This window comes from Amphibalanus amphitrite, unplaced genomic scaffold (genome assembly GCF_019059575.1).
Source record: "Amphibalanus amphitrite isolate SeventyFive unplaced genomic scaffold, NRLGWU_Aamphi_draft 001546F_arrow, whole genome shotgun sequence".
Lineage (NCBI taxonomy): Eukaryota > Metazoa > Arthropoda > Thecostraca > Balanomorpha > Balanidae > Amphibalanus > Amphibalanus amphitrite.
This window is the reverse complement of record NW_024883039.1, coordinates 123,092-145,774: the sequence shown is the minus strand read 5'-3', so window position 1 is coordinate 145,774 and position 22,683 is coordinate 123,092. Positions and strand designations below refer to the sequence as shown.

Below are 22,683 nucleotides of genomic sequence, written 5' to 3'. Positions count from 1 at the left end.
TGGGTCCTCGTCACTGGCAGTGTCTAAACTACTTGGCTCGCTGATCAGGCGCCGCCGCGTAGCGCGTATTGCCCAGGGGGTTCGCCCCTTATATGCTATCCCGGGCCCGTAGAGTGGGGTGGTTTAGTCTCCTATCTAAGACTCTACGTCCGGACACTCCAAGCACCCGATCGCCAGGTGACCTCATGCCAGCCGTAGTCTTTCAACGCGCTGGTGGCACCACCTTGTGGCTGCCGAGTCGTCCCGTATTACCGTCACATTTACCCGGTGCCTACGTCAGGTATCTAGTGCCGAATATCATACCACGCCCATCTTTCTGGTCAGGTCTTTCGCTCTAATACGTCTTTTCTAATTCGTCTTGTCAGGCGTCATTGCGCAGTGTACCGTCCTCTTTTACTTATTACGTTGCCATTATATCCGTTTACACTGTCGTTTGTCTAATTCAGTTAGTTATAAAGGATGTGTAGTCCTCTGTTCGTCCATATCCATGCTCATAAACACTTCTCTTGGGTCGTTGGTTGACCCTTTTATTCGTCATCAGTCAGTCACCTGTATGATAGTCCTTTTTTTTGTTTTTTACACATTGCAAACGGTGACGGATGTCGAGGAGGTGGTTTCGACGGTAAGGTCCTCCTCAAGAGAGGCTAAAAACCGAAGGAACCCCTCTTCCTCGACCTCATCGTCTCAATCGGGCGCGTCCGGCCAGGGCGATGCGCATTGTATAACATGCCCGACCGGCTCCTCGCCCCAAACGGGCTGCGTCGGGGACATTCTGTATTCTTCTGTCTCCGTCTCCGACTCGAGCTCCGTAGTCTCGAGCTCAGAGTCTACGTCCTTGTCATCCTTGTCATTGTCGGGTGATGAAGGCGGGGTCGGCGGCGGCGTCGGTCGGGACGGCGCCGGCCCGTCCCTGTCATTTGCGTTGGATGTCTGTCCGTCTCCGTTCATGCTGAAGGAAGGGAAAAGTAAAAGTCCATGGTCAGTCGCGATTCGTCACACTTTGTCGGTTCGTCTTGTTAGGGTTGAAGATTCTGGCCTGAGGGGGGGGGGGGTCCGCTTTAATCTTACTATTGTGGGTTATTCATTACTGTCTGGAATGGTAATGTCACCCCTTCGCTATACCTAACCCCATCTCTGCGTCAACTAGGTACCTTTCAGTAAAATAAACATTAAACACGAGACGGGAGTCGGGACACTGCTTCGTCTAGGTGTCTGTCAGTAAAATAAAAAATGTACACAAAACACGGGGCGGGAGTCGGGACACACAGCATACATAGCATATTAATATCATGCCATACACGCCTTACACCCACACCAACAGCTGAAAAAAAAAGTTTTAGACTCAAGCTGTGGGCGGCGTTTCCCACCACCGCCGTGCGGTGAGGTCATGAGGTCAACGCCCTCCCGCAGCCCTCCCCCAGTCCCGTGTGCGTGTGTAGTGGCGGCGCGGTGTCCGTTCTGTGACCATGACTGTCAGTTTCACTGACCTTGACCTTCGGCTCGCGGTACCGTGAACCCCAACGGACCAGTGATTATAATACTTTCACCGGCTGGAGGCCGGGAACATGAAAACCGTTAAACAAAACAAGCACCTCTACAAGCCAGTAGGAGCCTGTCCAGGTCTCTTAATCGAGCTGATTAAGATCACATCCCGATGACGAGCCCCCAGTGTGAATTTATGAGTGGTGTTAGGGTTGGGAGGAGGATGAGGATAATTGGGAGAAGGAGGAGGATGTTTGAAGAGGTGTGGATAGGTGTGCGGATAGACACAGGCCCGCCTACTGGCTGCTGTTACTGTTCATCTGCTATTACTATTACTCGTGTGTCTAAGGGTGTTTTCTAATCTGTACCATCTGCACAATCCTACTCATCGTTGTCTAGGGGTATCGTCTTAAGACTGTACAATCCTGTAGCCGTCAACCAGTAACCGTTGTCTAGGGGTGAACTGAAACTTTACCAACTACTGTGGTCTAGGGGCATTATCTGATCGACTGTTTGCTGGAAACCCACCAGCCCACAGTCGATCAGATAATGCCCCTAGACCACAGCAGCCTTAACCTATAAGTAAATATCCTACGCAAGTGTGTGTACGTGTGTGGCGGTGCTTGAGTCGAAATTTCGGCCGCGGCAGCGGTCACGAACAGGACAGCGGCTAACAAACCCTCTCAATCCGCCGGTCCTAAGACCCTTGGAGACTAGGGTTTGTATAGCCAGAGTCCAGCCCGTGCCTTTCCACCAAGGCCGGAACTGCCCAAGTACTTACATGATCGCAAAGAAGACCACACTGCGTCGGGACCTCGGGCACGAATCTCTCGCCCGTGCGTCACACGCGCCTTTTTATACGTTTTCACGCAGTCGCAAGGCCGGCCACCTTCTAGCCGGCGGCGAGCTGGCGCGGTCGGCTGTCTGTGTACAATATCGCTATAAAGAACAATAACGGAAACGAGGTGGCAACTAATACCTCTCTTCCAATGACTGTCGTGGGGTCACAGACACCACCCTTATGTAATCTGTACCCCCTGGGGCCTCGTCACTGGCAGTGTCTAAACTACTTGGCTCGCTGATCAGGCGCCGCCGCGTAGCGCGTATGGCCCAGGGGGTTCGCCCCTTATACGCTATCCCCGGCCCGTAGAGTGGGGTGGTTGGGTCTCCTATCTAAGACTCTACGTCCTGACACTCCAAGTACCCGATCGCCAGGTGACCTCATGCCAGCCGTAGTCTTTCAACGCGCTGGTGGCGCCACCTCGTGGCTGCCGAGTCGTCCCGTATCACCGTCACATTTACCCGGTGCCCACGTCAGGTTTCAGTGCCAAATATTATACCATGCCCACTGTCATGTAATGTCCATCGTCCTTCGGGTTCGTCCTGTCATGCGTCATTGCGCCGTGTACCGTCCTTCCTTTAACTGGTTACGTTGCCGTTGTGTCGGTTTACATGTTTGTTCTAATTCACTTAGATATAAAGTACGTGCAGTCCTCTGTTCGTACATGTCCATGTCTCATAAACACTTGTCTTGGGTCAGAGTTCGACCCGTTTATTTCAGTCAGTCATACATGTGGCAGTCAGTTTTTTCATCAGTGCCAACGGTGGCGGAGGTCGAGGAGATGGTTTCGGCGGTGTGTTCCTTCTCAAGGGAGGCCAAAAAAACGGCCGGAATCCTTCCTCTTGACTTCGTCGTCCCAGTCGGACGTATCCGACCAGGGCGATGAGCACTGTACGACCTGCCCGACCGGCTCTCCGCCCCAGACGGGCTGAATCGGGGACAGCTTGTATTCTCTCTCCGATTCTGTCTCCGAGTCCCCGTCCCCGTCTAGGTCGGATGATGTAGGGGGCGGAGTCGGCGGCGGCGTCGGTCGGGACGACGCCGGGGCCATCCCGTCCCTGTCGTTTGTTGTCTGTCCCAAGATTACTTTACTACTCAGGTTGGTTCACTAGGGAAATAAAGGCGCCGTAGCTACGTCACGGATTTGGTAGCAATCTGGTAGCAATTTTTGCAGACATCAATGGCGCACGTGTTGTTTGATCGTCGCCAATACTATTTTACTGCACTATTTTGTTATTTCACTGCAATGTATTGTACATTACATTTGAAAATTAAAATAAAGAAATATTCGTAACCCAGCAAGTCAGTTATTCTTTGAGGCAGCACTCTGTCAGCATTGAGCCTTCAGAATGTGTTATTTGAGACTTTCCCACATTTTCTACTCTTGTGGAAAACTTTCTTAGTCATCAAAAATGTATGCATATATGAATAATTAGAACTTCATTTTCAAAGTTTTATAGAAATAAGATTTCACATTACATTATCATAAGGCTACCTGTCCATTTCGTCCAACCAATTAAATATTCATCCAGCAGAAGGCAGGAACCTCTGAGAAGGTACTGATATCTCTTATCTACACCAATATTTTGATTTCAGGAAAATGACAGAGACTGAGAAGCTATTAAAACTTCAGCGTATGAAAGGGATGTTATGGCTTATGCACATTGAAAAACATCAGATAATGCTTTTGAACCATCTCATTCACCAGCACACATCAATCCGGCTCCTGGCTTCTGTCAAGGAAACATTCCAAAAAAATGCATTATTTTATTACATTGACCACCTTGCAAAAGACAAACAACAAACACATCACCACCAAAAACAAAAATAGTCAACAGGTAGGTACCAACTGATCTAGCCGTGCTGTGTCATTTGCCTTTGAAAAAACTTGAGCAGTCAGGGTTGAATAAACACCCCAAACTTAGCCATTCATGCATGAACAAGTGCAAATTCTGGTAGAGCATTTTAATAAAAATGAAACTAACAGCTTTGTAGGTTACAATTATAACAAAGACAATTACAAAAAAAAAAACAGCAGAGCTTACTCTACAAGGCATAACCATTAATTTTATAACTGACATCCGAATTCGCATCTCCGAAGTTAAACCCACCTACCAGCCACCTGCACATTTCTGCGCACATGTGCTGCGCAGTGTGCAGTCACTACACATTACACAATTATGAGAATTAAAATAGTTTTAAACAATCAAGCAAGTCAGGACTGGTATGCAGATTCACAAGTTCTCTCAACATCTTCAATTACCAACAATCAAGAGCACCTTGTGATCTCAGTAACTCCGCAGATCCATCTTCTGTTTTCCATTTTCAGTTTTCAATTGAAATTTAAGTTCCATCTGGGAGACACATGTTGCATCATTATGTTTAAACAATTGTTATGCTTGAACTTTTGATTTTTCATGTGAACTTCACTTCAAAAGTTGATTCAATTTGATATAATTTGTATAATGCTACGATCACGGCGCACCAAATCACAGATAACTTGAAAATAACCAAGCAAAAGCCACATTCTTCAGCAAACTATGAGAGCTATCTGATCCATGCTGCGTTGAAATAATTGAAAATCGCCAAAATCAGTCAAAATATGACAATTAAATTAATATAAACTTCACAAAACTCTGATTTGTGAAGCAATGCGCAACAGAAATGCGAGGGAATATGGTAGTAATCTGGTAGCAATTATGAAGGATTTCCCCTGTCGCTGATGAAAAAACACTTGAAACAAATTTTTCAACACAGAGGAAATCCTTCATTATGAGTTGCAGGGACCATTTGATTGGCCCATTTTAGATAAATATAGGCCGAATGTTTCGATTTCAACCCCATTTATCGTAATGAGACGAATCCATTGGCTTAGTGGTACGTCTTTTGAACACATGTAGGCCTTAGATTTCTCCTTAGCCCGCCTGAAACACACCATGCTTTGCATGCATTTCTATGGGTGAAGGAAAATTCATGCGCCGTGATGACGTCACGGTAAAGGAATTCTGAAGCTCGTGAACGGGGGCTGGTCTGTCCGTTCATGCTGGAGGATGGATCGAGGGCGGACAGATGATGAGGGGAGAGGAAAGAAAGAGATAGGGAGATAAGGCGACCCAGGCGGTAGAGGCGACACCGCCACGTTCACCTGTCGTTACCTTTGAATGCTGCTTCCACTTAACCGCGAGACAGGCCTTACTCTATGCGGCCATATTGCACTGGTGCGAGACCCGCTGATGTGATCAGAATTCTCACATTGTGACGATCGGTGCTTTGCGACGGCTCCGTCTCCCTCACTGGTTGGTTGTCTCCCGGATGGTCGGTAGCGGTGGGTGGGGAGTGACCACTTGATTCCGGCCTGTCTCCTGACGGTTGATGTAGTTCTCGGGAAATGGTGGGATTATAGCCACTGGTGTTGGTGGCTGTACCGTGGTACCCTCGCTGTCGGGTACTGTTATGTCGTCGATGTCGTAATCGTCTCCTATGTCTGCGGCTGTAGAGTTGATCTCGATGTCGTCGGTCGTCGTCGAGTGATTCTCAGGCTGCTGGGGCGTTCCTAGATCCGTCGGCGTGCGGTCTTCCTCCACCAGCGTGGCGCAGTGGTAACGGCTGGGCCAGCGGTTGTTGACTGGCGGTGTTAGAGGATGATCGATGTTTGTTCGTAGTTTCAGACGCAGGAGCTTCAACAGCTTCGTGATATCTGTGGACTCTTGTTGAAGGCGGCATATCTGGAGGGCAACGGATAGCGGTTTGCCGGTTACTCTTGACCAGATGAGTTAGGTGTACTACTAGCGACAGATAAATGTGCTGCGACGGTTGTTGCGGGCAACACCTCGCCAGGCAGTAGGCGCAGGAGCAGCGATGAAACCCGGGTGCTGAAGTTGTCACCAGATCACAGCCGCAGTAGTGGCAGTACCCACAATCGAGGCACCTGTGCGCGTCTGGATGGTAGTGGCTTTGGCACTCGTGGGTCTGACTCAGGTTGTATCGTCTTGCCAGGTATTGCTGGTGATATTGACAGACCTTGTTTGATGCTATAGCCGGGCCTTGGAGCAGAAAAATTGATGGGATGTTGGTGTCCCAGCACAGGCACTGGCCGTTGGGGTTATCAATATCGTTAAAACCCGTACCAACGTTGGGTCTTCTCAGCCCGTTGTTTGCTGGTACTGGAAGCACCGGAATGGTTAAACGTACCTCAGGGCTGGGTGGCGGCAGTGACATCGATGTCGTTGACGTTACTTGATCCGGGTCACGGCACCAATGTAACACGGTGCCCTTGTTGCTTCTCGGTGGTGGTGAAGCCGACTCGGCTCAGAAGAAACTCAGTTGTCGTCCATTCCTTCTATTTGGCCGAGCAGGGGACACGTTTACGTATGACCCGGTGGATCTTGCGCCGCCCTGTGACAGAGGTCTTGACTGTACCATGTATATGCATACAGCCAGGGATACGTACGCTAGTGACTTCCTTTATGCATTCATACATAAATACTCATATACATATTACATACTCATATAGGATACAGACATAGAGAGAAGTTCAGTTCGTTGTCAGTTTGTTTATGTTCAGTCACAGGTGCAGAGCGATCGATAGGTCATTTGATATTTTTTCACACAGCAAGGCAGGAGCACAGCTCATTGACGACACATTTATCGAACTTTATCGAGTTTGCTTCCTTGATTGTAAGTGAATTGCAGTTATGTATTTTGTCTTCCCTGTTTGGTCGTGAATGGCAATGTTTTCTTCTTTCTGACAGCCTAACTTCCGTGCCGACTGAGACGGAGCAGGCCAAGAGTTGAGTTCTTTGGCGCTTTGGCCAAGGTTTTGCGTAGCATGTTGCTCATTCAATTATCGCCTGGACACCATTTGTGTTTGCTTGTGGATACGTGGTGTTCCATTGTGAGAGTACAACACTTTTTTCTGGACACGGATGCATTGCTTTTCACAAAGTCTTTCGGCTGCCACGCTTTGTGAAGTGGCTTTTTCCGCTTCAGTGACGTTTCCGTAGTTTTAGGAATACACCGAGAGAAAAGTTGACTCTTCCCAGCACATTAGGGAGAGTTGTCATTTTTGATTCTCGATGCAACTCTTCTTCGACACTAAACTCGGATAAAACTCATCTGAAACTCCTCTCCTACTCTACCATGGCTCCACAAATATTCTCCCTGCTCTTACATGACCCTTCTAATGTTCTTCAAAACACCCCATAATTATTAACACTCTTTCAATACTCCCACGAGTTCTTGTGGAATTCTGTCAAAACTCTGCGCCGATCCATCTATTATGATTTCAATGTTCTTCTGGGTAGCAACCCACCCAAAACTCGTTTGGTACTCTCCCAAACATCTCACAAATGCTATCGATTCCTTCAGGACTCCTTTCAGATCCCCGCATATTTTTTGGCATACTCTTCCCTATGCTTTTAAAATGCTCGGTTATTCTTACAAAATCATCCTCAAAAACTCTCGTAAAACTCTCCTACAATTCTGCAAATCCATACCGATTCCTTTAATTATTTCAAACGCCTGCCACCAGACGAAACATATCCAAACATTTTCATTCGAATGTATTATAAATGTGAGCTGAACACTCGCGAACCAACATTAGCATACAGCAGTTCTTCCACGTAGCTCCAGCAAAAATAAAAAAAAAACGAAAGAAAAAAGATCCCCACGTGTCTCTGCAGGAAACGTCTGTGTTACATCTCCGACCTCTCGCTCCCAGTTGGTATTACATGAGCGTAAGTCGAACACTCGCTAACCAAAACATACAGAAGTTCTTCCATGTAGCTCCAGCAAGAAAAACAAGACCCGCACGAGTCTCTGTAAAGACATAGGTACTTTGCTCGCAAGATACGTCATAACTCATTCCCTCTTGCTTCCCGCTTCCTTCACGGTTTGCACATCTTAATGATGGCGGCCATCACACGACCATCTGGGCATTGGTCGATGCAGACTCCGTCGAGCACCTACACCCTCAGGAACCAGTTCGTATTTTTTTTGCACTCAGCTTGTGCTCTGGTTGAAGACGAAGTGAGCGATCGTCCACAGAAACACAGCCTGTTTCAGGTCGTCTGTCTCACCAACCACCGTCCCCTCCACGAGGATGCTGTTAGACATGCCGTCCTGAGCGATGTGGGGCCGTTGGGTGGCCTCCTCCGGGAGAATCTCTTCATACTCACCGAGGATGCGCAGCAGGGACTCCAGCGCACTCTCTGAAAAAAGTGTTGTGAAAGTGAAAAGTGTCTCCGCGCTCCCCCACCATTGAAAGAACGAATATGGCGGCCAAACGCACTTTACAAAATGGCTACATTATGCTCTCATAACTCCATCAATACTCTTCGGATGAATACCCGAATGTCTTTAGAAGAGTTGGTCAGACAGTAAGAGTTCAGCCAGAATTACATTAGCACATTGACAGAATATTTTGTAAGCATCCAGCTGGAGTAATAGGAGAACACGGAAAAGAATAGAAGATTACAACAAGTTTTTGCTGCGGGCACGGTGAATAAATGACGAGCTGTAGACGCATCAACACAGAATCTAAGCTAGTACAGAGTCAACTTTTCTCTCAGTGTAGGGCCTTGTTTCTGCTAGAATGTTTCAAAATCATGGAACGCTTCTGAGAGTGTATTGTGCATTCTGCTCTGTCTTCATTTACGATCGTGCTTTCTACTTATTTCATCCATTGCTGGCTCCTCACATTTGAGGGACGCGTGGTTTGTTCGTCGTTGTGAAGATGTGCGTGCAGACCTTCCTAGAAGCGTGCAGACATTTTCAACATGTCACGCTACAGCCGTCTCGTCAGACCCCGTCCGACGCCGATGCCTTGCAGAAGACTGCAAGGGAAGGCCAACCATAAGTCATTAACGTTTCACCGCTGCTGGTAGGCGTCCCAGTCACGCCTGGTATACCCAGTCTAAAGGAAACGGTTCTCGTTACTAAAATGTTAATATCGGCAATGTTACACCAGGCGTCACGCCGTTCACTCTCGTCAGCTGCGACTCCGCGGAACTCTCACGACCTCGACTCACGCTGTCACGAGAGGACGTGCCGCTGCAGCACGACTTTCAAAACCGATCAAACACCTCAAAGCATATATTTTACGTGAGAACCGCTTTCCTTGTGCAATATGTCATCTTCGCCAAATGTTTGCCTCATATAGTCTTGTAGGAGACTCGCAGAGTTTACGGATATATGTGTGTTGAGCAGTTTATTTATTGAAAGCTAATGAAAGTGTAAATACTCCTGCAGACTCGTCTTAAGGACTTTTTGGCTTTTTGCTAATATGCTGATAAAACAACTTTTCAATAAGGCTGACATTAGTGGGGTTGGCCGAGGCCGAGACCGATGGCCACAGCTGGTGGGTCATGCTCCTGACTGCGCGTAGGCCCGTATACCTACCGACTCGCGGTCACTCTGACGACAATGAGCTTGGTTCATCAGGGTTGTGACTGAGCCGGTGGCCTTAAAAAAAAAACGATCGAGGAGCACCTTTCTGAAGCCCTCCCACTGCTGTCCCAGCATTGGGGAACGAGTGTCCAAGCCTTTGCCTTCCATGTAGGTGCGATAAAAGGCCTTAGCCACGCCTTGCAATCTCATAGGCATAATCCTCATCAGGTCGGCTCCATTGAGGTTGCCTAGGGTAGCCGCTCCTGCAGTGGACTCGGATGAGGTCGCGCCACAGTGATTCGGCCTCGGTCCTCTCGCTCGGGATCGTAGTTCAATGCTTCCCGGAGCATTCCCAGGTTCTCTGGGCTGCATGGCGGGGATCGCATTAAGATCACCCGACTGTGGCCTGAACTCAATGAGAAGGGTCGTAAGACGCATCCCTATTGGTCTAGGACGGCTGTTACCAGCTACTCATAGAAGTCGTCTTACTGTTACGAGTTTATAGCCTCTCTGCGAGATGTCCGTTAGGAAGCAGATCGTCGAGGACATTCCTGTCGAACACATCAATGTGGTGGTGATCTAAGAAATGTAAGGGACGCCTCAGGCTTAGATTTACCAAGAGATATGATATGATATGATAGGTCTTTCATGATATAATAGCTGCTCATAGCCTCTTATACAAGCTGTCCATCATCCAGTGTTTCACTTAGGGCGCAGGTTGGCAGGGAAGGTTGATCGCTCAGAGCCTCCAATGCTAGCTGGCCGTTGTTGAATGTTGCCAGTTTCGATTTCTCTCCCGATGCACCATTTTGTAAGAACACGGAAGGTGGGTTAGCTACTCTCTTGGTAATAGCTCCACATAGCCAGGTCGCGCTGGCATTACACCAGTAGTTCGATCAGTATTGTGAATTTAATGGAGCCGCACGTTGCGGCCTCGTGATCCCTTTGTCTACACAATGCTGACATAACACAGATGCTACCTAACATACCTATACGCATCGTCATTACACAATAGCAGTATACACTGAGAAAAAATTGACTCCGGAATTGACTTCGGAAGTTGCACTTTCCACCGAGGACTCCGCGGATGTGACTGGCGCGCGATAACTCCTGTGACGTCATCGGCAGTATTGTCTGGCTTAGTGTGCTGAAAGTTGTGGGAAATTGCAACGATATACAAAACATCGTTATATTTACGGCCTTGTACAATTGAATCAAACGAGACGGAATGTTATCCGGTCCTGGAGCGTCTGCGCGGCTCCCCCACTGGCGACATCCGCTGCCAGCGCGCGGGCGGCATGCCCCTGCTCATAGGATGTCCTCGAGCTGCTTGAACCCGACGTAGCGGCCGTGCAGGTCCGGCCACTTGGTTCGGATGGCCGTCACCACGCAGGCCGGAACGACACGGCGCTGCCCCGTGCCGAGCCGGCCCCACCTGAGAGTAAACGCAAATCGCCACTTAGGGAGCACATTGTAAGCAGTAACGTATCGTTAAGCGGCGGGCACCGGTGTTTACAATGGTTAAGCAAGTTTGTTAACGTAACAGCGATACACCTGTCAGATGATATATCGAACCACCTTTTCGCCCCCTTTAGAAACAGCAACACCAAAGAACTCTACCAAGCGTGGAGATAGTAACAATTGTGCTCTATTTTAATTGCTGTACACCAGGATATACGGATCGAGGCCCAGGTTATGTTTTTTTTCTAATTTCAGTGACTGAGGTCTGCAAGGGAATAGTAGCGTTACCGCCACATGGTGAACTGTCTGTACGCCTGATGGCGGCGGGCCCGATTCAGCGCCCCAGGCTCGGGGTCCTCCTCCACACGTCTGATGGGAATGCCCCTCGTCTCAGAATGGTAAACCATCGCCGCGGCAACGGTAGCCTCTGTGAGAGCCACCAGTTTTACTTGCTGAAATGAAGAAAGTTTGGTTAAATGGATCATATAAATATTGTTTCCGAAACGGTTGTCGGGTGTCGGGCATCGGCTATCCTACCTGCGAGTCTCGCCCTGTAGGCCCGCCTCCACCTGGGCTGCCAAGGACGGGTACTGTTGGAGGATGCTCCGAAGGGTATCTTCTACCCTGCCCTCCTCTGTCAGCCTCTGGAGGATCCTCTGTTGGAAAGGAAAATGTGATTATAGCCATACAATTAACTGAGGACCAGATTCCATGTCTGTAAAGTAGTGAAACGAAAGGAAACAAGTAAAAAATATTACCTCCCCCGCTCAACAACTTTTTTAACGTTGAAATCGTCCTTGTCCCAACTGGTTTCCCCCTCCCCCGAATGGCTGGCTGGATCCGCCATTGCATATGGCATAACTTACCAAATTAAGTTTTACTAGTTTTTATTACTAACCGATGTTTAACATACGAGCTTACAATACACATGTATGTACCTGAAGTGACGCATATATTGCAGACGACTTGAAGAAGCAGTTCAACACAAAACCATTGGTTAAGTTATGCAATCAATAATACAGGACATCAAAGCCAATGGCCATGCGTAAAAACTTGTAAGCAATAAGCATGTTCTGGTACCCTATACAATAGTTTGAAACAAGCTGATGCAAGGAAGAAAAGCAGGGCCCTGTTCGGTCGCTGCTGCCAAAACAGCTTCCCTAACAGCCCACTAGTAGGTGGCTACTGTGTTAAAGCAATAGGACTAAGAAAGGGCTGTGCTGTTGACCAATGAGAGACTGAGAAACGCACGCAGGTTTGCTGACGTACGTTGACGTTGCTGCTGACGTCTGCACAGGTCTAACTACGAGCAGCCTACATGTGTTGGTGTAATTGGCTCATTTACATATCACGCAGCTAACAGTGATGACGTCATGTAACCATGACGTAAATCGACGCGCCAACGCCGTAAGTCTGCTGATAAAAAACAGCGACTGAACAGGGCCCAGCATTTCTAGCAAACCAGTAAAGGAAAGTAGGTATATGAAAAATTTTAGAAATGTTCCACACTGGATATGTGGGGTAGGTAGGTATAAAAGTTGTCATATTTTGGTATATCAAACCACTTTAGATTGCCTTAAAGTGGCAACGTATATGAGAAATGACTGAAAGGAAGTCGAGCAAGAATGTATAAAATGGAAACAAAAGCATGAAAGCATATAATTCTTCGGAATGCTTGAGACGAGGTGTTAGTATCACTGATGTTAGTTGTCGGACTTTCGTGCATGAAAGAAAGAGCATGAAAGAAATAAACATCAACTAGCACAAGCATCTATTTTGTCCTGTCTGGGCAGACACATAAAAAAGGATGACAGGCAATATAATCTAAGAAAGGAAACAGAGACATGGACTAGCATTACAGCATCTGGCATTTGCATATCTGCAAGCAGTCTGTCAATTACTGTCATCCTGCCGGTTGCATCCTCTTCAGCGGCAGCCAAGGCTTCCCTGTAGAATGATATGGAAAGACACAATTCTACAAGTTGTTTTTTCTGACATAAGTTCTTTATAACACTTTAACAAGCAAGCATTATACCTTGACAATTGTTCAATGCTCATTATGAAGATCATGCAAGAACATTTGATAATTAGTCACCCTGCGCTATAATCACAGGTGAGAAGCGAGGACCATATAAGGATATCGTTAGTGGGTAAGGGGGCTGGGCGGTAAGTACAGAGGGAGGTGGAGGACGGGGTATTAATAAATTTCGTTACAGCAAGGCACTACTTTAGGGGTCAGAATGACCCCTCCCCCACGAAGGTACCCCCGGGGTGCGGACCCCCCCCCCCCCCATATTTTAGCTGGTGTCAGATGGGCTTTCTAGTGGCTTCATATTCATTCATACATCATAACCACAAGTTTTGCAATGAACGTTGTATTAACCTTAGAACGCTACGTCACAAGCTAGACGTTCACGCCTCAGTGAGGAACATCCTTATGCACTTACGAACGCGCAGCAAAAGGCAAACGCAAGTTAGAAAACATGCTTCGCAAATAGTTCACAGATCATGCTGAAAGGTCTTCAGGCCAGAATCACACAAAGCGCCTGAGCGCGGCACTGTTGGCAGCGTAGTTGTGCCCAAGAGGCACACAGTGGACCCTCACGTGGTCAAAATCTCCACAACCGGCCGCAGCGCCTTGGGCACTGTCGTGCCCTCCCGGTGTCCAATCACGTTCTGCACGAGAAAGTTCCCCAGATGTTTTACTTTGCCTGCGCACCGCTGGTTGAACGCCATTACCACAACACTCCACATGAGCAGTGAAGACGCTGGGGTGTTGTTGGGGCTTTGTTGAAACAGCTGCTCCCCTTCGACGGTTACAATGCCCTGTACCTATGATCGCGGGGCCTCTGCACGGAAAAAATATTTACTCCCCTACGTGGGGTTCTGACGTCCCAAATACAGTACCTATATTAGAGTAGATATTCGCCCTATTTTGGAGTTCTATCCATAACTCCCTAAAACTATCAAAAGGCGATTCATTACTCTCTTGGTGTTTTGAAACTCCCTTGTAAAACGCAATTGAAACTCCCTTTTAGGGAGTGAAAAATAATAGGGAGTAGTGGAACCTAAGAGGAGTAATAAAACTCCTTATTAACCACTCCTTATTCCGGAGCTATGATCGTAAAAGGGAGTTTCACTACTCCTGTTCTGCAAGTGAAACTCCTTTAAATTTGTCTGTGGAGTAATGTCACACCGAAAACGAGACGAGCTAAGTGGTTCCAAAACTCCCAAAAAGGTACTCATCCCAAATACAGTACTTATATTAGAGTAGATAAAGTTAAAGTTCTGGAGTTTTCCAAAAAGGGTGTGATGTCACCCCAAATATACGGGTTGAGTCACTCCTAATTTCAGGCCAGACGAATTAAATAACATTGCACAAGCACCGACTGACATAACCAGAGCATTTGCAGCTGTAATTTTAATAAATACGGAACATTGATGACAAAGCCGATACAAGAAATGTCGCTAGATGCTATGTTGTTACCTGCGATTTGTCTTGCAACACAATGTCAAATGCCAAAATTCTAAAAAATGTCTCGCAACATATTCAACAAAATATCGATCTTTAGCAACATTCTTTATTGCATGTTTTCTACTGTTTTCTACCAGAAACATGAACGAACATGGAACAGGGTTTCTACCAGAAACACCGGTGCACCGAACGAGTCTCCGTCATGGGATGAGCAGACATCGACAATGAACTCAACGATCGGCAGCGTCGATGACAGCGGCGCCTTGTGCATGTGTAACCGAGGCGAACTGACGTTGTATCTGTGTTTGATACTTCATCAGCTCATGCCGACATGAACGCACGGACGGGCGCCTCCCGCGGCACCTCCGCGCCACTAGAACGAACATGGAACAGGGTAAACAGCGCCTTGTGCGTATCGCATCATGTCGACATGAACGCACGGACGTGCCGGGCGCCCCCCGCGGCACCTCTGCGCCACTAGAATGAACATGGAACAGGGCCTGTTGGCTATCTCTGATACGGATAACGGAACATTATCCAATTAGCTCCCAACAATCAAAGGTATAGAATAGAAAAGAAAGAAACGTTTACATACTCCGTTCACCCAGTGAGTGGCTCCCAAATCCAGCAGGCAAGCAGTAAGCAGTGACAGAAATCAACATTCAAGACGACTGCAAAGGAAAGAGAGCCAGCTGATGCAACGGGGCTTACACATTAAACACAAACAATGGCACCGGCGGTAACAGCTACACTTCCATTGCAGCGTATTTCTCATCGCTGTACTTGTTGGAGCACGCGACTCTCGTTCGCAGGGACATTCTGTCGCCCCGCGTCTGGCGCTGCATTGCCTTCATCGCAGCGCTACACTTCCATTGCAGCGCATTTCTCATCGCTGTACTTGTTGCAGCACGCGACTCCCGTTCGCAGGGACTGTCTCTCGCCCCGCGTGTGGCTCTGCATTGCCTATTGCAGTCATCGCAAACTTTTGCCTATCAATTTTGGCTGCTGGCTTGGCTCGTTTGTTCTCAGAAGTTCGGATATTGAGCGGAGTAATTTAATAAATTTAGAATGGCTCATTCGACCGTTCTTTCAAGCTCAATTCGGTGGGCGCGTCCAACAGCTGCAGCCGTCTGATTTACACAGTTTCAGATTTACAAAATCACGTACCTACTGAGCAAGCGCACTGGATTTACAGCAGGCCGTTTCGCCAAATGCAGTTTAAGTCTTACGTTAGCGTCGTATCCTCATACCAGCAATAATGAAAAACGTTTTTACGACTTACTGTTAGCCGTTTGTTAACACAGTTTAAGATTTACAAAACCACGTTATACTAACAAGCGATTCCGGACTTTACGGCAGGGCGTTTCATTAACACAGTTGAAGATTTACATAATGGCGTGCCTGACCTACCGGGAAAAAACGTTGTTCAGCCGAATTTCACTTGAAAGAACGTTCCCGGCCGAGATGCACCATTATGTGAAGGGGGCTTAGGCCGGTCCTGTGGGCCCTTCGTTACCTCTCCTCCGGATCTCTACTTTACTGTATAGGATCAGTGGTCGGCCGGGACGTCTCCCAGCCTTTTACCCGTCTGCCACCCGGGCCACTGTCCTCTAAACTAAATGTACTAAACTATGCATCCTGGTTCAGGTGAATAACTCGGCCATTTTGGGGCACACGCAGTTGGTAGCGAACCCTGGGTTTGGAGCTAAGCTCCTGAACCATAATGACTATCTAAGCACCGAATGAATCTGACTCCGCTCCGCTCAATTTCCGTTCTCCTCCGACCCATTCCATTTCCAAAAGCTTCTGGTCAATTCATACCCACATATATTATCAAAGCCGAACATCATGAAAGGACTGCTAGAGAATCATTTGAACCCTGACGGAATAACTTCCGCGTGCTACCCTATCAATACCCTCACGACAATCGACGCGCGAATCTACCTAATCCTCCACCTAGGTGCTCCTATCCTAGCTAAGGGATGTCCGTGAGCCCGCGACAATCCCTGCGTGACGGAAACCTACCTCGAGCCAGGAGAGCCCGCAGCAGAAGAGTAGTCGGGCACAGCGCAGCACAGCACTTAGGCAGGCAGACACTGAGCCCCGACTCCTCCTCTTGCTGTGCTTATGTACCGGGCTCGAGGCGGGAACGCCCCACGTCAGCCGGCCCGAGGCTAAGGCCGACCAACCAGCGCGCTTGGTTACCATCACGCTGACCTCCACTGATGTAACTCCCAACGCGGACGCGGGCGCAACGGACGAACAAACGGACGAACAAAGGATAGCACACGTTCACATTCATACGCCTAAATTTCTACAATCCCTGCATAATATTTCACGGCCACATTAATACATTAATACGCCTAAATTCCTACAATCCCTACACTGATCCGAGGGCAGGCAGACCCACTGGGGCCGTCCCACCGGAGGCGCCGGCCAGCTCGGCTCCGCTTGCGTCCAGGTCGAACTGGAGTTGCCGAGCCGCAGCTGCCCTTGTAGTGCGCGACGATGTAGACGTTGTGATGGACTGTCGTGGATAAGAAGGGGTGCCGTGGCGGCTCCGCACCATCTAATAGGAGAGGCGGCGCCTTGGTCCCGGGTAGGCTCCTTGGAGCGTCCCGGAAGGCCAGAGGCAAGAAGACGCCGCGACTAGTACCACATACACTACACCACTATGAGCATGATTCTCACACAATCACCGGTTGTGGGGAGCACCCCTCGTCGGTGCTCACCCTACGATCGCCGCGCACAGACTGTGCCGACGACCGAGGTGGTGCTTTCGCGGCTATCGAATGGAGGATATCGAGTGCAGTGCTTTTGCGGACAATGAGTGTTTTCACGCACATCGCGAGAACAGTGACAGGAAGATGCGTCTCGTGACAGACCAGGACTGAATGTGAGGATTATGGTGAGGCAGAGGGACCCGGACATTGGACGAGCAGTCAATATGCCGCGGGCGCGGCCGTCGGCAAGAGAATCGATATCGTCAAAAAGTGAAAGCGACCACAAAAAGGACACATGTGCATTGTGACGCCTTTCTTGGGTTTAGATCACTCACACACACACGCGCGCGCACCGGGACTGTTGCTGAGAATGCCATGCCATCTGGAGATGACCAGGTACCTATTGACGTTATACCTACTGAGGTAGCGTGGTTAAGGACTGTACATACATATAGGTGTTTAAGGCAAATGAAATTGACACGTTACGATAGCATGCCATTTATGTAAATATAAGTAGAATAAGTGCGGCGTGGTGATCGCGGTGACAGTATTTATTTTATGTATTGTGAAACGCGTAGTTATAGGCGGTGCGGTACTTGTGGTGATGGTGCCTTGACATAGATTATCTAGTGTTTGAAAACGGAACCTTAGTTGCGGTGATGGTATTTAGATAATATTCGGGGTAGGATTGAGATAGCCCTCCGGCGGGGCATATTGTATTTTTGTGGTGAGTCCCATCATGTGTATGTGCCCATTGTTCACTTATCTCGTTGGCATTGACCCATAGAGTACATGTGTTAATGGAAGAATGGGGGGTAGGTGACATTACCCCACAACCAGTATTGACGGATAATATGAGCAGCAGACATTTCGGACGGTGCAGACATTGTTGCTTGAATCACGAGTGACTATGAACTTTTCCCCTCCTTCAGCATGGACGGCCCACAGACAACGACTCCCGACGTTGACGGGATGGCCCCGGCGTCGTCCTGACCGACGCCGCCGCCGACTCCGCCCCCTACATCACCCGACCATGACGGGGACTCGGAGGCAGAGTCGGAGACGGCGTACGAGCTGTCCCCGACCCAGCCCGTGTGGGACCTCTCCCAGCCGGTCGGAGAGGTGGTGCGGTGCGCCTCCCCATGGTCGGACGAGTCGGAGGACTGGGGGACAGAAGCGGAGGAGGAGGAGGAGCCATTACAACTCCTCCGACTCCGCTTGTTAACTGACACTATGACGACGAATCAAAGCCTCCGACGTTGAGGAGATGGCTCGGGCGTCGTCCCGACCGACGCCGCCGCCGCCGACTCCGCCGACACCTACATCATCCGACGATGACGGGGACTCGGAGGCAGACTCTGAGACGGTCTACGAGCTGTCCCCGACTCAGCCCGTCTGGGACCGCAGGGAGCCGGTCGGGCAGGTGGTGCGGTGCGCGTAGCCCTGGTCGGACATGACCGACTGGGACGACGAGGCCGAGGAAGAAGTGTTCCGTGCGTGTAGTCCGAGGCACTTGGCTCCCCAGCTGGGGAGACGCCATCCCCACGAGAAAGGGGTCTCGATGATGGCCCTCACCCGGGATACGCTGCTACGGCTGGAGCTCGTGGAAGACGACCGCTCCCCTCCCTGCTCCGAGCCCGATAGCGTCGAGCACCTGCGCTAACGGAGTGTCCCGCATACTCCCGCACCCGAGGCCGGCTCTGGGGTTTCACAACAACACTCCGGGAAATCTTCCAGGAGCCGGCAACCAAGATCACGGAGTTTCTCCGAGGAGTGGGGCGCGCCGACCCCCCCCCCCCCGTCGACGTGCTCCCGCGGCGGGCCCCCTAGGGGGCCCACGCGTGGCGTGCAAGAAGAGAGAGAGAGAGAGAGAGAGAGAGAGAGAGAGAGAGAGAGAGAGAGAGAGAGAGAGAGAGAGAGAGAGAGAGAGAGAGAGAGAGAGAGAGAGAGAGAAAAAAAGTGTTCCGGCGGTTTTTGTCACCGCCGAACCCACCTCCTCCGCCACCGTTCGCAAAACAAACTGGATATGCCCCCATTCGAAGCCAGTGCAAGATCGCTAAGATTGAATGCAGTTCGCCGAATTGAATGAAAAAAATGCCGATTTGAGGTGCAAAAAGGTATATATAGAAAAGTCGTCATGCCGTATGTGCGCGGAAAGCTTGCGATAGAAAGTACACACGTGCACAAACAGACTCATGCATGCATACAGAAAGTTCGTCCTTTTCATTATACCGGCCAAATGTGTGCCGTGCTACGTTTTCGTAGATACCAATAACATTGTAGGCCAAAGGGCTACAATCCTACTGTACGCCACTCGTCCTATGTACATTAATGTCATCACCAGCACTGACATAACCACCAGCACCCAACTCCCAATGTCGCATTTGCTCGAGCTCTGCTGCAGTGACCGCTGACCTCACCTGAAGCTGCTCTGGCGCGGTGACCGTCTCCGCGGGACCGTCTCTCCGAGCCGTCTTTCCGGGCCGTCTTTCCGGCCGTCTTTCCGGCCGTCTCCGTCTCCGTGTCGATGGTGGCGCCGCTGCCATCCATCTACCGATCGACGCCACTCGCCCAGATGGTGCTGCTGAGCTGACTATGGCGCAGGAGGGGACTGGTCAGAGGTGAGAGAAGGCTACTATGAATTGGTGAAATTAGCTACTGTACTATAACATCGAGCGCTCGTGAAGAGTTGGTTGTGCCCTTGGATAAACTCAGGTGATAGAAAATGATCAACAAGATGACAATTCAAACGGCAGATGCTATGTGTCCTTCTTTCACATTGCCAATTCTTAAATGATCGTTTTTTACACCGAAGTTTTAAATATGTTATCGTTGCTGGTCTAACTAGCGGCTTACTCTGATTTCTCTTCCACATCTGACCTTCTATCTGTTTTGTTCTCAGGGATTATGCCGGCTCGCCGTCGATATTCTTGTGCTGGTGACGTCACTGGTCGCCCTGCAGTGCTACCAAAACAGCATCCGATGATGTAAGTGCACTGCATTATCTGAGGAGTGATCAGCTCCGTGGGGTAGTCCGCCAGCTGGAATTTTTCTGAAAGAGTATCTATATCGGCGATCAAAAGATATGCTTAGTATGCTTTGATATGCTTAGATATCCTTTGGATAATTCTTTCCGAGTTTTGATCAGTACAGAGGCAATGCCGCTGCGCCACAAACGACAACTATTGTTAAGTCAGTATATACCGTAATGGGAAACTGCAAACCGTCAGAACGTCGTCTTAGAAAAACTTCCTATTCATTCTGGCATAATTTAACTGAAGGGCTGCTTACGCTGCATCTGTGTGCTGTATGCTTACATTAACTTTTTCTGCTCACAGGCCTCCATGATCCCTGGTCTTCCGGGGACATCTTCAGCAGCACGCGCAGCGCTCGATCGGAAGACCACCCGCATCCCGGAAAGACGTCTACTGCCGATCAGGGCCCACTGGGATCCTTCGTCGGTCGCTGGGATAAATTTTTTCCGACTTGTGTGTCCAATGCCCATGGATAATCGATGATATTCTTCGGCCCGACATGATATTCTTCGGCGTGTTTGAAGATTATGACGGAACAAATGCCCGCCGCACTACCTACTTGCCTTGTCCTGACACATTGCCATTTCACGTTTTCTTGTATGCAACTGATCAGGGTGGTGCGTTTAACAGATGTTTGTTATGGTAAATGCAGGAGAACCTGTGATGCGCTGAGACCCTAACCTAGCTAAACGAGTGGCGAATAGAAAACGCAGCCAGATCATATCATCGTTTGACGTATGGCGCTGGATCTTGTGTGTAATATTGTTCATGATTTGAGAACAACAATAAAATATGCAACGGAAAATGACCGCAAAGTCTTTTCATTTGTCGTCGCACTGCGAGCTGATGCAATGAACCGTGACGGCTAGTGGGTGTCCTGTTTCGGGCAGAACTGAATAGAGCACCACCAAGACAAATGCGCTTCAACCTACATACGCACTTTTACCAGGCGGGCATGTCACCAGTAATGCCGGTATATGTTACAGATATCGAGATAGTATTGATTTGCTCAGCTGTCTGGCGTTTTTACACCCTACTGGATGTATATACACTCTCCCCTCCCGTCTCGCCGAGCCATTGTCGTGACGTGAGTTAATTACTGCTCGACGAATTTAATTATTTGTGGCGCGCTTTTTGAACGGCTCCGCCTACCGTCCCGTCCCGTACAGTTCACGACCAGAGATGGAGGCAGTAATCTAACGCTTCCCCCCCCCCCCCCCCCTCCACGTCAGTAATCAACTGACAGCGTTGACCAGGCATATCGATGTTAAATAACTAGTTAGTGACACCATGTCTCATCCCTCGAGTAGCAGGTTTCTAGTTCGGCCACGATATCGGAAAATATGTGGATTTGGTCTGTAGTCAAACGGAATGTTACGCTCTGGATCGCTAGAACAATACAGTCAAGCAGGTTCTCAGTGCACACAAGCGTATAGCTGTACAAAGGAAGACGGACGTTGAGCACGTACAAGATTACATCAATATTCACACTCTGGGTGTTGTTTTCTTTTGCAGCAGTTAATATCCCGATCGCTATGAAATGATAAGCCGTATTTTGATCAATGTTAATTAAATACGACGATGCAATAACAAGCGTTGGTTTTATGGTCAATGCACGCAGTGGGCATATTGCACACCTTTATCCAGTGGCGTACGCACATACAGGACATTCCGTGCATGCCCTGTCCCTTTGGCTCATCGTCCCCGGCGCCCTCAGTGACTGGCGCCCCTCTGTCCAGTGTTGGCGCTCCTCCAGTCGATAGCGGCGCGCTTCTAGTTGATGGCGAAGCCCCTCTGTCCAGTATTGGCGCCCCTCCAATCGATAGCGTCGAGCTCCTAGATGATGGTGGGTGGCGCCCCTCTGTCCAGTGTTGGCGCCCCTCCAGTCGACAGTGTCGCGCTCTTATGTAGATGATGGCGGCGCCCCTCTGTCCAGAGTTAGCGCTCCTCCAGTCGATAGCAGCGCGCTCCTAGATTATGGCGGCGCCCCTCTGTCCCGTATTGGCGCCCCTCCAGTCGACAGTGTCGCGCTCCTAGATGATGGTGGCGCCCCTCTGTCCTGTGTTGGCGCCCCTCCAGTCGACAGCGACGAGCTCCTAGATGATGACGGCGAACCCTCTGTCCAGTCTTGGTGCTCCTCCAGTGATAGCGGTGCCCTCCTAGATGATGGTGGCGCCCTTCTGTCCAGTGTTGGCGCTCCGGCTCCTCTGGTGATAACGGCGCCCTCCTAGACGATGGTGGCGCCCATCTGTCCAGTGTTGGCGCCCCTCCAGTCGATAA

The 22,683-nt window shown here is 49.4% G+C and overlaps 1 long non-coding RNA gene across 1 annotated transcript; it reads left to right on the top strand.

The window, feature by feature from the left end:
• Window positions 1–11,714: 11,714 nt before the first annotated feature.
• On the top strand, window positions 11,715–21,211 carry LOC122373752. The gene is made up of 3 exons (XR_006255100.1): window positions 11,715–19,989; window positions 20,271–20,355; window positions 20,707–21,211. It is a non-coding gene; the product is annotated as an uncharacterized LOC122373752 (long non-coding RNA).
• Window positions 21,212–22,683: the final 1,472 nt, after the last annotated feature.